At 36.3% G+C, this 20,761-nt stretch overlaps 1 long non-coding RNA gene across 1 annotated transcript; it reads left to right on the plus strand.

Annotated features, from left to right (window-relative positions):
- Window positions 1–223: 223 nt before the first annotated feature.
- Window positions 224–4,373, plus strand: LOC112672640 (uncharacterized). Its single transcript, XR_003144395.3, has 3 exons — window positions 224–521; window positions 1,304–1,413; window positions 1,611–4,373. It is a non-coding gene; the product is annotated as an uncharacterized LOC112672640 (long non-coding RNA).
- The last annotated feature ends 16,388 nt before the right edge of the window (window positions 4,374–20,761 follow it).

Raw genomic sequence — 20,761 nt, forward strand, 5'->3', positions numbered from 1 at the left:
AAAAAAAAAAAAAACCAACAAAAAAAAAACCCTCTTTTTTAAAAAAAAAGAGAGAGAGAGGGAGAGAGAGAGACAGAGGGAGAGAGCGCGCGCGAGCGGGGGCGAGCCGGGGAGGACGGCGGCGGCGGCGGCGGCGGCGGCGGCGGCGGCGGCGGCGGCCGAGGGCAGGGCGCGGGCGCGGGCGCGGGCGCGGGGCGGCCACTAGATGGCAGTGTTACCCCGCGGTCGGCGCCCCGGCCCGGCGCGCGTCCGGACAGGGCGAGCGGCTCAAAGCCGGGCCGCTGGAGCGGGCTGAAAGCAGCCTCCTGAAGAGTTCACACCCTGCCCTCCGCCCTCCGCCGACCCTTTGTCCACGACGGCTCCATCCTCCAGCCCGGACGCGGCGGAGACACAAAAGGGGCCGCCCCCGAACGGCCTCCTTGCAGGAGGCCAACAGCCCAGGGCTCGGATTCTTCTTCTGAGCAGCCGCGTTTCACAAAGTGCAGGCGTCCTTTCTACCCGGTTGGACCGACTTCTTCCTGGTGCTTTTTGGGGTTTTGTGTTTTGGGGGGGGGGGTTTGCCCTTAGGGGTTTGCGATCTGCGCATCCTCGCAGGGCTACGCACGTGGCTGCCCCAGGGCCTGAAACCCCCAGGAGCGAGTAGCCTCCTAGCTTTTCACCATCTATTTACATTTTTCCTCTCGCTCTCTTGTTTGGGGCTTGGGGGGTGAGGGGGTGGGGGATGCTAAAGAAAGGAATTTGCCCTCAAAGGTGTAAAGCTCTTAGTGAAAAGATTCCGAGCCGGGAAGGGGAAAGAGCACCCTCCCCGGGAGGCCAGTCTTCCTCGCAGGGGCTGAGTCCGCGGCCTCCTCCAGCTGCAGGCCCACACGGCGACGGCTCAGGATTATTTTCACCAACTGCAGTTATTCAATAGCCACTGGCTGAGAAGACCCAGAAACCAGGCCTCAGCGTATAATTAACTCAGATATTAAAAACAAAACAAAAAAATTTAAATGAACTGCTGTTAGGTTCTAAATTGAGATGCACGTTAATTATTTATGAATATTCATAGAAAACTTGAACAATTTCCAAACTTGGCCTTTCGTTTCTCATCACTTAACCAAATAATTGATGTGTGGGGTGTGTGGGTGGTGGGTTTTTTTTTTCTTTCTCCCCTCCGTAGGATAAATTTTTCTAGATGTGCAACAAAGCTATCAAATCCATTAAGATTTTTTAGATTCATTTTGTCTAATGAGGAATCAAAAGGGAAGGGGCTTGGTTCTAGAGAAAAAAATAATTTTAATCTCTTATCTTTTGCTTCTAGTCACCTTGTAAGAGAAGAATGAAATGACACTCAACATTGGTGGTTCGTGGGAAAGAAAATTAGGATCGCTGAGGAACTTTCAGAAGCAGGAGATTAAATTTTGACTTTCTGTACGTGGATGGTGGAGTAGAGAGAGAGGAGGGGCAGAGAATGTCTGGGGTGGGAAGTGAGCACAGAAATGAAACAAGGTACCCAAAACTCCAGAACTTATTGTAGGTAATCGTTGCCACTCTTCTCATTTAATTACTCTGAACAGAAAGCCCCTGGGTGTCCCCTGAGTTTCAACACTTCTTCTCCCTCACCAAAGGTCCCATGGAGGCAGCTCTCAGGTTCTGAAGAAGCTAGCTCACCAACCAGAAGAACTCATCTCTGCTGAGAGATTAACCAACAGCCACGCTGGATTTTCCAGTGACTGCAGAACCTCGTGCCTGAAGAACAAGCAGCTATTCACCAGGACTCCTCACAAGAAAAATCAAAATCATGAACACTCCCCTGATGCCTCATTTTAAGTCTTCCATTACAAACAAAATGCAACAAAACAAAATACAAGAGTTAAAAGGAATATGTGGTAACCCGCATCAGAACTCTGTCATTTCAGTGATTTAAGCAACAAAATCCTCTCCAGTTTTAGGCCAAGCACTGTGCTGGATGCTGGAGACAGAGAGCCAAGATTCCTGTGCTGTTTTCAAGAAGCTCACTGGCTGGTGGTTCCAACACAGCGAGAGAACAGAGAAGTCCCTGGTGCCCAGAGGTGCCCCCTCACCTCCCCCACCACCGCCACCCCAGGCCTGTTGGGTCCTAGAGGCTACTTCAGTTGGGAGTGGGCTGGTGAGAATAATTCATTTCAGAGGACTGCCCTAACAAATTACCACAAACTGGTTACCTTCAAAGAACAGAAATCTATTCCGTCACAGTGCTGGAGGCTAGCAGTCTACATACAAGGTGTTGGCAGGTTTGGTTCCTTCTGTAGACCAGGAAGGAGGAAACGTCCATGCCTCTCTCCCAGCTTCTGGTATTGCAACAATCCTTGGCCTTCCCTAGTTTGTAGAGGCAACATTCCAATCTCTGCTTTTGTCTCTGTGAGGACTTACTGGTGTTTCTTCTCCTTTTCTTATAAGGACATCAGTCATATTGGCTTGTGGGGTCCACCCCCTTGAATGCTTCCATCTTGGCTAATTACAGCTGTAAAGACCTCATTGACTAAGAAGATGACATTCTTAGGTTCCTGATAAACATACATTTGGGGTCAATACTATTCAACCCAATACAGAGGGCATTTCAGGCAAGGATGCCAGAGACACAAAGCATCCTAAGAATTGCAGGTAGTTCCTTGCAGCTTCAGAATAAGATGCAAAAGAAGTATGGGGAGAGTTGGATTGGAAAGGGAGGCAGAAGCAGGTCAAAACGGATCTTATCTAAGATATTGAGGAGTTTGGATATTACAAAGGTGGCAAAAGAAAGTGGGTTTAAAGCAAGTAAACGTTAAAAACACATTTTGCTAGGGATATAGATATTTGGAAAGTAGTGAAATTGGAAGCAGGTGTATCAGGTGGGGTGGTGGTGCAGTAATTCAAGATGAGACTATAATAACACCATGCCCATGGGGATGAAAGGAGAAAAAAAATACAATTTTTTAATTAATAAATTATAATTTTCAGAATTTCAAGTGGGTAGAATTAACAAAATATATATGTTTTAAGAGTGAAGATGTGGGAAGCTGGCAAGAGAAATGAGGTTAATCATCAAATCATTATGCAAGGTCAGAAATAGATTCTTAAGAAGAAACAGACTTGAAGACTAGAGCACATTGGAAACTGGTTCGATTTTGTGTATGCATGCGTGTGTGCGTGCGTGCGTATGTGTTGGTATATGCATTAGAGAGGGTGAATTTCTACTCTGCCATATTCATGGAAAACAGCAATACTTAATTGATACCTAAGGTGAGACTTTCAGCCTTTTCCAAGATCTCTAAATAATGAAGATACAGCCACAGACAGCAACTTGACCCACTAAAGAGATATGAAGAGGGAGAGAAATGGCAGTATTTCCACTCTAGACAGAACACTTCATTAAAAACAATCCTCAATAAATATTGAAACAAAGGTACTTCTCTCTCATTTATTGCCAACCCACTCACCTTTTACTCATTGATATGTTCAATGACCGGTGTGTTTGCAGTACTTGTAAGTACTCATGCTCTTTCTTAAGTGGTCAGAAAGATGATCACAGAACAAGAGCCTCAACTCCAATAAATAGAACACTACACATTTAATACAGGCCAGCAAAATGGACTATAATATTTAGTCAAACAAGACCAAAATTCAATTCAACTCAGAAAAAAATCTGAAGCACGAAGCTAATCATAGGCTCGGATATTTATCCCAGTATATGGTTGATAATTACTGTGATGCATGACAAGAGTTTGTGTCAAAAACCAAAAGAGGGCATCTGCTCGCTTTTCTAGATAAAAAAAAATTAATTCTTAGCAATTCTGAAGCAACGGAAGCTCCTACCTGTTTCAACAAAGTTCAAGACATTTTAAGACATAGTCAAACTAGTTTAAATTGATTCTCTGCATTTGGTGTAAATTCAGAAAGAAGTTATTTCTGCAATGTAAGATTTATGCTAAGGTAGAAACAAAAACACGAAGGTCAAAGAACTGCCAAAAGTGCAGACGTAGTAAAGGACAGCCAGCTGCAGCTCTAATTATCCATTACTCTTACATCTTCTATACGTGAGTACAGAACAACTCAATTGCTGCTGTATTTAGAAAACTATAATAATGGCCGTAATTAGAAAGAGAAAAGGAAAGTAACTTAAGAGTGCCTGCAAAACACATAATTTTCAGAAAATGCAAAAACATACAATAGATTTGCTACTTGAGTCTCTCAAATGGAGACTTCTACTTGAAATCTTGAATTACAAGAGATGTAAATTTCTCCATAATATTAAGAACAATTACCCATGATTTTTTTTTAATCTAGAAAAGTGAGCAGATGCCGTTTTCACATTATTTTTTATAGAATTATTAGAATAGAGATAAGTGAATTGATTGGTCAAGAAATTACCCTTATATTGGGATAAAGGCTATAATTAAAGAGAAATCTCTGTGAAGGGTCAAAATAATCAAGATAATATCTTCATTAATATATTTTGGAAGCAAAACTAACAGCACTGCCAGTATGCTAATACACGCTCCTACCTAAAGACCATGATGCTTTGTCTCTGAAGCATATTGGTATAAAGTGCCAAGATTCCCATATTGAATGTATTCCAAACGTTCAAATTGAAATATATTAATATTTTCTAAGATTATATAGATATATGATACTTGTGTGCATGTGTGTGTATCCCCTCCCCGGGTGTAGTTTCTTTTGTTCCAGGTAGCTTCCCTTCCGTCTGTGTTTTCAATGCTTATTTTGTCAACTTCACTAAGTGCTAGTCCATTCTAAGTGGGCAAAGGCCCATTGCCTCAATAACTATCTAGGCTGAACTCGACACTGTATCTACAACTATATAAAATGCCTTTAGCCTATTTGCAAATATTAAATATTTTATTTAATATTTAATATTTGCAAATATTAAAAGGTTTTTTTCTGAGACTTCACCAAGGTGGTAGCCTGTGCATGACAGGTGCTCAACAAAGGTTGTAGAAGGAAGAATAAATGTGCCAACAGGGACAGTCACCTCCCTCATTAAAATGCTCAACCGGTTACATGTTTCATTCTTCCTTTCTGGACTCCCCCCTTGACAATGAACTAACCCTTATCAGTTAGTGGATTCTATTCTGTATATTTTACTGCATGTACTCTAATAGGTATCCCTTGAAGTAAACAAAAAGGGGGGGGTACCCCTGGGTGGCTTTGCGGTTTGGCACCTGCCTTCAGCCCACAGCATGATCCTGGAGTCCCAGGATCAAGTCCCACATCGAGTTCCCTGCAGGGGGCCTGCTTCTCCCTCTGCCTGTTGTCTCTGCCCCTCTCTCTCTCTCTCTCATGAATAAATGAAATATTTAAAATAAAATAAAATAAAATAATCAATCAATCAATCAATCAAGGACCAACCCCCACCCCCCAAGCTCTATGCCCTATCTGATAAAAATTATTTAAATGGTCATATCAAAGAATCTGTGATGTGAATACTGGTTAAGGATATAGAGCTGGGTGATCCTTAGCCACTTCAGATGTCATTGCGGATGCTCTACCTTGCTATAAGAGGCACCCATCAGGAAAATCAAGAGTGAAGGGATGTCCTCACATTATTTATCAGGCAAAACTATGGATTGAGATATTGCTTATCATTTCATTTTCTTCTCAAATAAAATAGATTTTAAGGTTCAAACTTTATTTTAATCCTTTTAATGAGAATATTCTAGAAACTAGATAACAAGTATCAAAAGAATAGATTATATGATCTTTAGCTTTCATAGCATGGTAATACCAAAACACCATTTTGACCCTGAGGAAATACACAGTCTAATAAAAGGGTCAAATTTTCACCCAGCACCTAGTGGAAGCCAGAATGACCTTGGCTTGACACCCAGCTCCAGCAGTTACATGTTGCTGAACTCACATTTCTATTTCCTCACCTATAAAACAGACATATAAGTAAACCTCCATAGTTTATAATAAGAATTGCAACAGTAATGCATATAGCTTAATCCAGGTGTTCTGTATATGCTAGACTTTCTCTTTGACCCTTCCTCTCTAAAAAAAAAAAAATCCACACTTCACTGCTTTCTTAAACAAGATATACATAACAAAATTAATTTTCCTTGACTTCTCCCAGCCAAGTGGTTGTAATACATTATTTTATAACATATAATCACAAAAGAAGGCTTTGTTTACATAAAAAAAACTTCTATTCTTACAGAATACACATTTTGTTTCCATCGCTTACAGAGAAAAGTTTTCTAAAATATATTTGTTCTTTTTATTGTTTTAATGATATTATAAATTTAATAACTAAATAGATGCATATTTATTTGAAAAATACACAAAAAAAGCACAAAGAAGAAAATAAAATCGCCATAATCCTCTCACTCAGAGATAATTACTGCTAATTTGGGGGCCTTTATTTTCATTCTATGTATTTGAATGGGATAATTGCCTGTGTGCTGCTTTGTAACCTTTTTACATTTATTAATATTTTATGAACTGAACACCCATAGTCTTAACTAGTCTACATAATATATAATATAAAGATCATTTTATTGACTGCATATTATTTTATTTCATGGATATGCCATAAATTATTTAATCAAAGCCATATTGTTAAACATTTAAGGTTCTTGTTGATTTTTCAGCAAGCCTGATCTAATGAACTACCATGTACTCATGACTCAGTCTCAATGGTTATCCACTCATGGGTAGTCTTATTTCATTCATACTCTCACCTATCTCTTGAAAGGAGAACTTTAAAAAAATTATAATATCAATATCATCCATCAGAAAATTTGCAATAATTCTTTTGTATCATCAAATACCCAACTAGTGCTTTCTCTCCCTGACTCTCTCTCTCTCTTTCCTCCATCCCTCCCTCCCTCTTTCCTCCCTCTTCCTTCCTTCTTCAAATTGATCAGCATCCAGTAAGATCCACACACTATAAATAGTTAATGTCTCTTTTAATCAAAAGATTCCTCTGCATCTCTCTTTTTATTCCCTTGCAACTTATTTGTTAGGGAAAATAAGAAAAAGAAAAAAAAAATCGTTCAATAGACTTTTGGTATTTCTCCTATCCTGTGCTGATTGCACCATCATTTGTATCATTTAATGTGTTCTTCTATTGACTGCATTTCCTAGAAATAGCTACTTAAATCTAGAATTTTGCTCAGATTCAGGTGCCACGTTTTGGCAATATTTCTTAGGTTGTAGGATACGATGCCCTCAAGTGGTATATAATATTGGACTGTCTTTCTTTTTCTGATGTTAGCAGATCCAGTACTGATCCATAATCAGTATTATAAAATGGTGATATTCTAATTATAACAGTTTTGCCAATACAGAAAACATGCAATAGCTAAAAATCTTATAGTTCCTTGTTGTTAACATCTATGTGCACATGTTTATATTTAAGAAAAGCTCCTAAAAATTAAATATCTGAAGCAAAGTAAATTTACATTTTAAAATTTATATTCCCATTTCACCTAACTGCACTCCAGTAAAGTTATACTAACTTCCATCTCAATGTCGGGTTATTATTGTCTTCAACATTTATATTAATTTGTTTGCCAAGAATGAGAAACTCATTGTAGTATAGTTTGCAGTATTTGGCTTACCAAAATATAAGGCATGCTTTCCTTAAATTTAAATTTGTACTTCTTCTTTTGTGAATTGTCAGCGCTTGTTCTCTGACTACTTTTCTTTTATGTGTCCATCTTTTCTTTTTTCTTTTTTTCTCCCTGGCTTCTTTGATATACTTTGTTAAGTATTATGGAAACTGATCTCTGATGAGTAGTAGCACTATTGTAATATATAAAGACACCATGTACCTGTAACATCCAATTGCTTTCTATGCTGTGTTTGACCAGCCTAACAGTTTATGCAAGATCCTCATCAAAAATTGCAAAGCAGACATCTGCAAAACAAGCTGAACATGACTGACATACTATTTTAGGAATGGTATTTTAATTCATTACAATGAGGGACTGAGGTAACTGGCCTAGTCTACCATTGTTCTCAGCAAATGATTTTCATTTCAAGTTTGTTTTCCTCTTATAATTTAAACATTATGCCAATTCATTTTCCAGTAGCATTATGCTTAAGGAACACAGAACATTATACTAAATAGAGGAGACCCTATAAAAATCCCTGCACCCTATATAAGGATTGTACATTCACTTATCTCTTGTCCTAGCTTTGCAAGCATTCTTCATCCTCCTACAAAGAATGAAAAGCAATAAGCACTTTTATTATGATACATTTAAAAGTAATAAGGAGGGGCACCTGAATGACTCCATCAGTTAAGCATCCAACTCTTGGTTTCAGCTCAGGCCATGATCTCAGTGTCAAGCCTCACATCAAGCCCTGCAGCGGGCCCCAGGCTCAGCACAGAGTCTACTGCTGGAGATTCTCCCTCTCTCCTTCTCCCTTTGCTTCTCCCCCATGCCTCCCCTCCCCTCCCCAAAATAAATAATCTTTTTAAAAAATAAATAAAAGGAAATAAGGAACCCATCACAGCTGAATCACTATAAGTATAAAGGCTGACTATTGCTACTTACGAGTTCTATACCTATACATGCCATATGTCATACAACAGGCTCTAATGCTGGAAAGCAGTCATGAACATTCACTCCAATTTTTTGAATATTTTTCTCTGAAAAGTGGAGTTGCAAATAATTCAAAGTATAGGATTGACACGTTAGCATTTATGTCATCTAAGCCAAATCTAAAATGAAAAACAATAATAATATTTAGTAGGAGATGTAAAATGTTAAGCCTATTTGGTGGGGAAAATACTTAGAGCTGAATAAGGTAGCTAAAAGGTAAGTTAGGTCTTTGCCACATATGATTTGTGCATTCAGACCATGCAAATAGAATTAATTAGTGCTTAAGTCACTTAGTTGCAAGTAGTAAGCCAAACTCCATGGTTTTCCAATGTCAAGCATATATAATGCATAATGGAGATAATGTGGCATCTTCTAGAAAATGGAAAAGAATGAAAAGGGAAGAGAAGGGAAGAAAGAAGAGAAGGAAAAAGGAAAAACAACTTGCTAAAAATACTTTCATTTCAGAGAAACCATCTTTTAATTATTAAATGACTACAATGCTCTGTTCACTAAATTCAGCCCCATTACTGTCTTTTCAGTTAAACTCCAGACAAGTCCATCTTGGAATTGTAGTGTCTACATAAACCCAAATCTCACACGTGAATTTCCTTAAAAGATTACAGATGGACACAACTGAAAAGGCGGTCAAAACTATTTCAAGGAAGAAAGTAAACTTTCTTACCTTCTTAGAAATGAGAAATCTTCCTCAAGAATGGTTATTTTGAATCATACCTATCAAAAGTGGCATGGAAGTGCTAGCTGTGTGGTCTGAGCTCTGTTTGAGCTTGCTGAACTCTGTAAGAGAGGGAAGAGGCCTCCTTCATTGGGCTACTTTGAAGTTTAAATAAAGTACTGCATATAGATCCTTCATACAGTGGCTGACAGCAATGTGCTTAGTGAACATTAGCTACTGCTGTCATCATCATGATGATCACCACTGTTATATCATCAATGTGTCTGGAAAATTTTACATCAAAATATGTGACCTATAGAAAAAAATCCTCATCTGGCAAGGATGCCTTATTATACAGTATATGTGTATTAAAATAAGTGTCTTAATAGTAGCCATATAGTGAAATCAGGTTCCCAATGTGGGGGGGGGGGGGGGGAGGGTTACCTCCAGGAAATATTTGTCAGTGTCTGGAGACAATTTTGTTCGTCGAAAAGCAGTAGTTGGCTATTGCTAATGGTGTCTAATGGGTAGAGGCCAGGGGCGCTGCTAAGAACACTGCTACAGTGCACAGGACAGCCCCCTACGATGGAGAACAATGGAACCCAGATACCAATAGGGCTGAGGTTGAAAACTATGCAGCAGACTCAACTTACTCCAAAAAACCACATCTAAAAAGAAATATTCGGGCCTTTGCCGAAACAAAACTTTTTAATTCTCCCATGTATTTTTCTAATTTATATTTAACTGCAACAGGATCCAGAAACAACTTAAATAAATTCATTTAAGGAAATAGGATGGATGAGACCCACTGCCTCAAAAAGCTTAGTTTCATAATCAGAGTTACTGTGCCCACTTAAAGAGCCATGAATTTATCATTCTTTTCTTGTATACGCTAGTAGTTTATTTATATGTTTGGGAATTTCTTAAGAGGCACTAGCAATTTCTTACATTTGATGCTGTAATGTCTAGAATGTATATTTTTATCTTAATGATTTCAGTAGGAGAAAAAGTACATGTTAGCCATATGGAAAAGACAATGCGGTTTAGTAATTAAAACTGAAAAGGTAAAGAACTATGCAGTAATTAGAACACTGATTAATCAGCTGATAATTTTATCTTGATTAATGCTGCTGGTTTCTCTTCTTATTGACCTAGGAAAGGTAGGTTTAGACCAATTAAATATAAATTATTCTCCTTTTTTTACATTCTGGGCAGCTTCCAGTATTCTAAGTCATACTACATTTAAGAAGTACTATTGAAATGCTTTTACTAAATTGGGCAGCTCAACAAAAGATAGAATTAGGTTTATGTTCCAAATATGCTCATGCTTTTATCTAAGCTAAATTACACAGAACTGTTTTATTTCAATATTATCCAAGGAATATTAAAATTAGAGTAAATTGCTATTTTAAAAAAAAACCCTCTGATAACATTCTAACAGTAAAAAAAAACAACTAGATTTGACTAAGTCTCATTCATTTTGCTAAGTATAACATGAGAAATCAGAATTACTTAAGTTAAAGAATATAACTAGTTATTACATATAGGGCTTCACTTCTTGGAACCCTGTGGCTATGCTAGTTAACAGAACAAATCATGCTAGTATTAAGGAGACACAATCACTAATTCTTAGCCAATCAGCTTTCCTTTTTTTTTTTTTCTTTTTCTTTTTTTGGCTTTGAGATATAATTGATATACAGCATTGTGTAAATTTAAGGTATACAACAGGATGATTTTATATGTATATTGCAAAATGATTACCACAATAAGGGTAGTTAACATATCCCTCACCTCACATATTTACCAATTTGTGTACATGGTGAGAATTTTTAAGACCTATTCTCTAGCAAATTTCAAGTTCACAATACGATATTGTTTATTATAGTCACCATGCCATATATTAGATCCTCAGAACTTATCTTAGAACTAGAAGTTTGTATTCTTTGGCCATCTTCACTCATTCTCCCACTCTAACTCCCTACCAGCAACCAGAAATCTACTGTTTCTATGAGTTCAGTTTTCAAGATGCCACGTCTATGTAATATCAGACGGTATTTCTGTCTCTTTCTGGTTTAATTCACTTAGAGCCTTCAATGTCCATCCATGTTGTTGCAAATGACAGAATTTTCTTTTTTTTCCCCATGGCTCAATGATATTCCATTGTGTATATAGACCACATTTTCTTTCCATTGTGTATACAGACATTTTCTTTATCCATACATCTGTTGAAAGACAGACATCTTGTTTCCATGTCTTGGCTATTATAAATAATACTGCAATGAACATGGGGCTGCCATAGTGATATAGTGATTGCATTTTCTTTTGATATATACTCGTAAGTGGGATCACTGGATCATATAGTAGTTCTATTTTTAACTTCTTGAGGAACCTCGGTACTGTTTGCCAGAGTGGCTGCACCAATTTACATTCCCACCAACAGTGCACAAGGATTCCCTCTCTTCACATCCTTGCCAACACTTGTTATCTCGTCTTTTTTATAATAGCCATTCTAACAAATGTGAAGTAATATCTCATTGTGTTTTGATTTTTATTTCCTTGATGATTAATTATGTTGAGCACCTTTTCAAGAAACTGTTGGTCATTAATATATCTTCTTTAGAAAAATATCTATTCAGGTCCTTTGACCATTTTTAAATAGGATTATATTTTTGTTTTTGAGTTGTAAGAGTTTCTTCCTTCCTTACTTCTATCAGTATAATATGGTTTTGCAAATATTTTCTCCTATTCCATAGGCTGCCTTTTCATTTATTGATCATTCCTTTTACTGTACAGAAGCTTTTTAGTTTGATGCAGACCCACTTCCTTTTTAGAAGCAGCACCTACTCCAGCGATTTTTCTTCCACTTGTTCATATTTGTTTTTGTCGCTGTGCTTTTGGCATCATATGCAAAAAAATAATTGCCAGGACCCAAGTCAAGGAGTGCTTTCTCCATGTTTTCTTCTAGGGGTTTCACAGTTTACCAATTAGTTTTCTATAAGATATCCCCCAAAATAAATAGAACAACTTTTTAAGCTTCCTGAATTCCACGGGAAGTATATCACTAGGGCTAACTTTTTAAAATCCTAAAAGACCTAAAAAAATAGCCAGAAGGACTAAATGAAAATGATTTAGAAAGAGTAAAATCTTTCTTTTTTATAACTAAAATGATTACACTCAAGTGATGGATAAATGTCAAAGGAGCCCAGCATTTAATATTCCCTAGCTCTCTAAAACATTTGAAATACTTGTGGTCAGACAACAAAGCTAAACTAAAAACTCCCCAATTTGAAATTCAGTATTTTTCTATATCTAAAAAGATCAGGTTATATATAGTACTCAATGTCTGAGTTATTCAAATAATTTTAAAGTTGTTGATTAGAGAGATAACATTCATTTAAAAATATTGTATTGAGGGACACCTAGCTGGCTCAGTGGTTGAGTGTCTGCCTTTAGCTCAGAGTGTGATCCCAGAGTTCCAAGACTGAGTCCCACAACAGACTTCCCACAGGGAGTCTGCTTCTCCCTCTGCCTGTGTCTCTGCCTCTCTCCCTCTCTGTGTCTCTCATGAATAAATAAATAAAATCTTTAAAACATATATTTATTGAATCTCCTCACATGCAACTATTATCACCAGCACCAATATTCACAATTTATTATGTACTTAATATATAGTAGGTATTTAAAAGACATTGTTTCACTTCATTCTCACTACCCTATAGAATAAGCACCCTTATTCCCATTTACTATTAAAGGAACTAGACTTCACAGAAGTGAACCAATTTGTCCACAAGTGCACAGCTAGGAAGGGGTAATTTGCAAGTTTCGATGGGACACATAAAAGGGAGTAAGACAAACCATGTTCATGATTTCACATCTAATACAGTAAAGCAGATATATAATAACTATACCTCTAACTATGGTAACTATATTTACTTAGTACATCTAGCCAGAACTAGAAATTAAAGTCACCATTTCAGATGAGCATTTTAGAAATTGTTTTTCTGCCATAGAGTGTTTTGATCTTCTCATAATACTATAAAGCCACATATTCTCAAAAGAATATGAAAATTAACTACATTTAACCAAAGCTGATATAAACCAGGACAGACTAGAGATGTTAAGGAGAAAGAATAACCATAATTCCTTTAATCTCATCTACTAGATGCTCATTATTATGTCCCATAATAGAAAAGATACAACAAATGTTATGCCCTGACCTTGGCTATCTTATCATCATCCTAGGAAAATTGTTCTGAAATCTAAACTAGATATAGAACACCACTGAGTGAAATATATTAAAACACCACATTGAATATCACTGCGGCCTGTGGTTTCCTGGATCTTGTCCTCATCTTCTATGTGGGATCCAATCTCATTTATCTAGAAGGTCTTGATAGATTAATTCATGGAAAACCAACCTCCTTCATCTTTTCCTCCTCTCAGCCTGCCCCGTGTAAGTCTGGTCCTGGAATGTTTTTCTAGGCTACAGTCTGAGGAGATGTGAAGGAAGTGCTATGGGTACTCATAATCTTAGAAAACCTTGTGTGTGTGTGTGTCTGTGTGTGTGTGTGTGTGTGTGTGTGTGTGTTCAAGGCATAGGAAGATGATTATAATAAAAACAGCCACCCCCAAAAGCCAAAAAAAAACAAAAACAGCATCACCTAACATTATTTGTGCATTTGCTATGAGACAGGCACTGTAACAAAGGTTGATATTTATTGTATTATTAACCCTCAAACAGTACAATGAGTTAGGGTCTGTTTTAGCCTCATTTCATGGATGAAGATCAAGTCACAGAAGGATGAAAAAGTAGAATGCAGGACATATGGGAATTAGATTCAGGGAGCATGACTCCACTCTCCTGGCTCTGATTTTTGGTTATTTGGACCATGTTGCAACATAAATTCCACGTGAGAAGAGAGAATGACTTATCCATTTTATAGGTAAGCATGTATTCAATAGGCGTATCTTTCTGACTAGTGGTGGTTTAAACAAGTGACTAATTTAATTTTCGATATGCTTTGCTGCCTGTAAGTTTATAAAATGCACCCAAGTGTCCAGTGAGATTTCACAGTCACTGTTAATGATAGGGAGGCTGATATAGGAAATGCTTGCTCAATTAAATGCTTGAGTATGAGATGATTTTAAAGACGATTTCTTGGTTTTTCTCCCATTGAAAAAGCTACCCACTCAAGAAGTATATTTAATACACTTAGCCTCTTGCCAACCTCTGTTCAAGTTGCTATGTTTTATACTAACTAATAATGTTTTATTCATTCACTCATTTGATAATGCCTCTTAGATATAAGATACAGAAATGAATGAAGTAGTCCTTATGGACTTTACAGTCTAATTAGCTGGAATAAAAATTAAAATTACATGGAAAACCAGGGACATTACATGTGTTATTCCCCTATAGAAGTCAAGGAATTGATGTCTGAGTTGAGATTTCAACTTCAGACAGTTATTGAAACTTGTATTAAACAGAACAGTTACATGCAACATATGTATAGCTCTTAGTAATTAACTAAATACTTATTTTGTCCCTCACAACATTCACTTAAGTTACATCAAACTGCTGTGTCCCTGTGCTAGAGGAGAGAAAAACTGTGGCTCTAAGAAATAGGTTTCTTGCCTAAGCATATTGAACAAGCAGTAAACTAAGACCAAAAATTTAAGCTGTGGTGGGAAACCAAACAAATAAAATACTAACAAAACTATAAATACATACACACATGCAAGATTATACAATAAAGAACTAGGTAAACAAAGCTCATTTATTCTGCAAATATTTATTTCTGTCTACTAGGTGGGCCACATGGAATATGTAGCCCTTTATGTGGGCCTTGATGATTGAGTAAACTTTCAAACAAATATAGGAAGAGGACTTTTGGAGGCAAAACACTGTTATAACTTTGCAAACCAAGACAAGATGTGAAACCATGAAAGCATCTGGTATGTTTAGGGAATTTTGACCGTTGAGGACAACTGAAGCATGGGGTCAGTGAGGAGGATGTGTTAAATGAAAGTTGGGACCATATACTGACAGATGTATTGGCACTGTGCAATAAATATATACTTAATTGGCTATACCATTAAAGGTTTTAAATGGGAGAAGGGAATGTTGTGTAGTATAAATAATGTTGGGAAATTAACAGCAGGAAGAAGAAAAGATTGGCAAGATAAAAGTTCTACAATTTGCTTATCTCTTCTCAACCTTATGGTGGGTGTGTGTGTGAATAATAGATAATAATTCAATATGGGTAGAAAACAGAGAATTAAAATACAAACATAAAAAGAGGCAACCGGAAAGGTAATTAGGTCAAGGTTTTACAGAGCCTTGTTAATAATTTAACATTTTTGTAGGCAGGGTTTATGGCACTTATGATCAAATATTATGTTATTTGCCCATTTATATTTCCCTCAATACCTAGCATTGGATCACTGGATTGTATTATGTGGAGAACAAACAGCAAATGTTTTTAGTAATTAATAATAAATATAATTTATTAATTAAATGTCAACTTATTAATTTAGTCCGCATAAGACTAAATCTAATGAAAAGCAATGGAAATAGGGATTTCTCTGGAAACATAATGTATGCGTGTCTAGAAAAAAATATCCATCCTCCTCTACTATATCAGACAATAAAAAAGATAGTTTATAAAGGAATACAATGGTGGAGCACCTATAACTATAACCTATGAATCTTATAACTAGAGCATTATAATAAGAAAAGAATTCTAATTTTTTAAATACTTGCATAGTTTAAAAGATATACTATGATAAATATGGGACTTAACTTTTAAATAATGATGATGGGTAAAATGAGCATGGTGGAAAGGAATATAAGGAGAGGTTGCTGAATGATGTGAAAAAGAACAAAATCAATGCAGGAAAATTGCTCAATTTTCCACATCCAAGGCAGAGCATGTGGTCAGAGTGAGCCAGGATAGAGCTTACAGCCAATGGGCTCCATAGACTAGTACTCCTTTCTTCCATTTCTAAGAGGCTCTGCTGTGTTAATGTGTTGAGTCTCAACATTGTTACTTGCTGGCACAAAATATTAATTGCACATGAGCCCATGCAATTTCCATTCTAAACAGGTATCATTCCATATTTATAATAAGAACTAATTCATGTTATAGAAGCACATATATAACAGAAGAGACTATAACCAGAATTATTGAATCCTCCAACATCAACTAAGCAGTCCTTATTTTCCTTTTTTAAATTTACCATACACTGAAAAATATTAATAACATATGAATAACATATAAATGAAAAATGACTATAAAACAAGCAGCCACACAATTACCATTCAGCTTCAAACTAGTATTGATATTTTTGAAGCCACGTCCTGATCACACTAACATCAGCGGCCCACACTCAGAGGTAACCACCCTCCTGAATTTAGTCTGTATCATTCCCTTACTTTATTCATATTTTATCCTAAGTATTATGTTATTTGATCCTGCATATTTGTTTTATTAATGAAATCATATTGGACATAATCTATGCCTTGGTTTTTTCATTCAATATTATGCTTTTTAGGGGGATCCCTGGGTGGCGCAGCGGTTTGGTGCCTGCCTTTGGCCCAGTGCGCGATCCTGGAGACCCGGAATCGAATCCCAATCCCGGTGCATGGAGCCTGCTTCTCCCTCTGCCTGTGTCTCTGCCTCTCTCTCTCTCTCTCTCTGTGACTATCATAAATAAATAAAAAAAATTAAAAAAAATATTATGCTTTTTAGATTAATTATCATGCATGTAGTTGTAGCATATTCATTTGCACTGCTGTATAATATTGCATTTCATGAATATATCAAAACTTATTTATTCACTCTACTGTCAAGGGATATCTGGGATATTTTCCACATTTTTTTTGCTATTGTAAATGAGGTATCTATGCATTATATCTTTTACCTGTCTCCAACATAAATAGTAGGTATATAATAGTTGATTGTAGAGAATTTGCATGTTCTACTTTATTTTATGATACAGATCGATTCCTTAAGTGATTTTAATACTTTCGTTCTCAAAGACATTGTATGAAAGTTCCCAGTGCTCCACATTCCTACCAACATGAGGCATTGTGACTTTTTTAACTTCTACCAATCTAACTAGGAATGTCCTATCCTTTCAATTTGTATTTTCCTGATTGCTAAAAAGACACACACCTTTCTTTTACTTATGTGTTAGCCATACATCCTTTAATGTGAAGTACGAATTCAAGGTATTTGTCCATCTTTTGTTTGGCATTATTTGGCTTTTACATGTAAATTTGTAGAGTGTATTTGTATATTACAGATTCAAATCCTTGGCCAATGCATATGTTATTACATTCTTCCCAGCTGTAGCCTATTTTCACTTAATGATGCTTAGTCATAAACAGATATTTGTAATTTTTATGAGGTCAAATTTGCCTTCATAATTTTCTAATTCTGTGTTTTCATTAAGAGATCTTTCCCAAGCAAAGGGCATAAATATATTCTCCTATATTATCTTCCAAAAATTAGAAACTGCCTTTTACAGTTAAGGTTTGTAGGCATGGAACTGTCTTTTTTATATAGTGTGACATAGGGAGTGATGGAAGGAGAGGGTTTCATTTTACCCACATTGACAATGAATTGTCTTGGAACAACTCCTGCAGTGAATACTCCCCCCCCCCCCCAATCTGCAGTGCTAGCACTGCCTTAAAGGAATTGGGCATCTCTTTCTGGCATCTCTCTTTTGTTCCACTGGTCTATTGGCTAAACCTGCAAAAATACCATGCATCTTAATTACTTTAACTTTATAATAAGAATTAGTGTCTTGTAGGGCATGTCCTCCAAACTTGTTCTTCGTCTGTGGGACTATCTTGGCTCTTCTTACCATTGCTCTTCAAACACATTTTAAATATTATCCAGGTCCATACCAAAAATCAGAGGCAGAGGAAGAAGAGGAAGAGAATGAAGAAGGAGGAGGAGGAGGACAGTGGATAAGGAAAAGAAGAGGAAGAAGTTGAAGAAGAAGGAGGAGAAGAAGAAAGAAGAAGAAAAAGAGGATAAGGAGAAAGAGGAAAAGCTTTCAATATGTCACCATCAAATATGATTTTTTTTTTTTTGGTAGAGATTCTATCTGGTTAAGAAATGCCTTTTATACATTATTCAATTAATTCTGCTAATACTTTAAATCTTTAGGTCTAATTTCATGGTGAAATTTGTCTATAATTATCTATTTTTACACTGTCTTTGTTTCAAAAATATAAGTTGAGAAGTGGAGTCCTTCTTTCTCTCATCTGAAAGAATTTTATAAGATTGGAATCTTCAGTTGCTTAAATCTTTGGTAAGAAATTCCAGTAAAATTATACTGTAATGATGATTTTTTGAGGACAAGATGAACTACTGATATAATTTCTAATAAATGTAGAGCATTCATGTGTTCTATTTCTTTTTTTCCTGTTTTGGTAACTTATATTAGGTATTTGCTCTTTCATGTGGTCTCAGGTTTAGCTACGAAGAGGTGTTCATTATGTCCTTTTATTATTTTTTTGAGTCCTGATGAGTTTTCATTCTCTCAGCATTCTAATACTATTTATTTTTTGCCCTCTTTCATTTTTTTTCCAGAGGGCCATTGATTTCATTGGTCTTTTCAAAGAACCAACCTAGTGTTGTTGATCTTCCCATATTTATACTTTTAGTATTTTATTAGACCTCTTATGTATGTTATTTCCTTTCTCTTAATATCTTTGTACTTATTTTCAGTTATTTTTCTAATTGTTTAATTAGACATTGAGACTTGATCAAATTTGGAAACTTTTCCATAGATCTTCCAGTTATTGAGTATGATATTCTCTATGTATTTCTTCCACAAAACCTGTTCATTGGGTTTTCAGTTGTTTGACCTGTGAATATCTAAAGACATGTTTACAAATCTCCCAATAAGTTGGTGCACATAATCATTTTTTTTCTTATAGTTCTCAGTCCTTCCTTTGTATATTTTAAACCTATAGTTTTTAAAAAAATAAAAAATAAAAAAAAATAAACCTATAGTTTTAGACACATAAAGATTAGAATGTCTGTATCTTCCTAATTAAGGGAAACTTTCCTCAATGTCTTGACCTACTTCATATTTTGTCTTTTTGCCTTAAATCTCTATATCTTGTACTACTTTGTCTAGAATAGATTTCTTTAGTTAATGTTTGTCTAGTACATCTTTTTCCATCTTGTAACTTAAGTTTTTGTGTTCATTTGCTTAAGGCTGAAATCTATTTTGTCTTTTTTAAGTTTGTTCTACCCTCCTAATGAAATAATCCATTTTGTCTTTGAAATTTTAAAAAGATTTTATTTATTTATTTGTGAAAGGGAGAAAGCAAAAAAAAGAAAGCATGAGCAAGGGGAGAGGGAGAAGCAAACACCCCACTGAGTAGGGAGCCTGATGCTGGACTATCCCAGCATCTGGGATCATGACCTGAGTTGAAGGCAAATGCTTAACTGACTGAAGCACCCAAGTGGCCTCATTTTGTCTTTTAACTAAAAAATTTGTTCACTTATTGATTATAATTATATATTTACTTTTTTATTTGGTGCTTTTTATTTATCCTATCTTTACTTCTGTTCCTTTTTTCACTCATTTGACTTTTACATTGAGTTTTGTTATCGATACTTCTTTCCTTATAGTTTTCTATATAATTTGAGATCTATATATATGTTTTATCTGTTAGTGGTTGCCTTATTAATTTTAATAAGCATATTTAACTTAAAGCCTGAAGATAAATCTTTAACTCCAATCACCTCCTCCAGACAAATACTATTCAGGTGATTGTATTTTAGTTAATTGTATCTTCAAATTAGACTTAGTCAATGTTTAGCTTTTCCCACAAACTTTCTCCCTGTCTCAATCTCTTTCTCTCTTCTCTCTCTCTGTATCTTAGACTTTCCAAATGAGATTGACCTCCTTTCTAAAGGACCTATTTTAGAATCCTTTTTTTTTTTTAAGATTTTATTTATTTATTCATGAGAATATACAGAGAGGGGAGAGAGGCAGAGACACAGGCAGAGGGAGAAGCAGGCTCCATGCACCGAGAGCCTGATGTGGGATTCGATCCCAGGTCTCCAGGATCGCGCCCTGGACCAAAGGCAGGCGCTCAAGTGGTGAGCCACCCAGGGATCCCCTAGAATTCCTTTTGGAAAGAGAATGTCGGTGATAAGGTCTCTCCATCTCACTTTTCAGGAATTTTCTTCATGTTGCCTTGTTTTTGAAGGAGAGTTTTTTTGATATATAATTATAGGTAAACAGTTGTTTTCTGTATGCTGTTTAAAAATATTACTCAGCTATTAGAAATGACAAATACCCACCATTTGCTTCAACGTGGATGGAACTGGAGGGTATTATGCTGAGTGAAGTAAGCCAGTCGGAGAAGGACAAACATTATATGTTCTCATTCATTTGGGGAATATAAATAATAGTGAAAGGGAATATAAGGGAAGGGGGAAGAAATGTGTGGGAAATATCAGAAAGGGAGACAGAACGTAAAGAC

The sequence above is a fragment of the Canis lupus genome, chromosome 10, assembly GCF_003254725.2.
Source record: "Canis lupus dingo isolate Sandy chromosome 10, ASM325472v2, whole genome shotgun sequence".
NCBI lineage: Eukaryota > Metazoa > Chordata > Mammalia > Carnivora > Canidae > Canis > Canis lupus.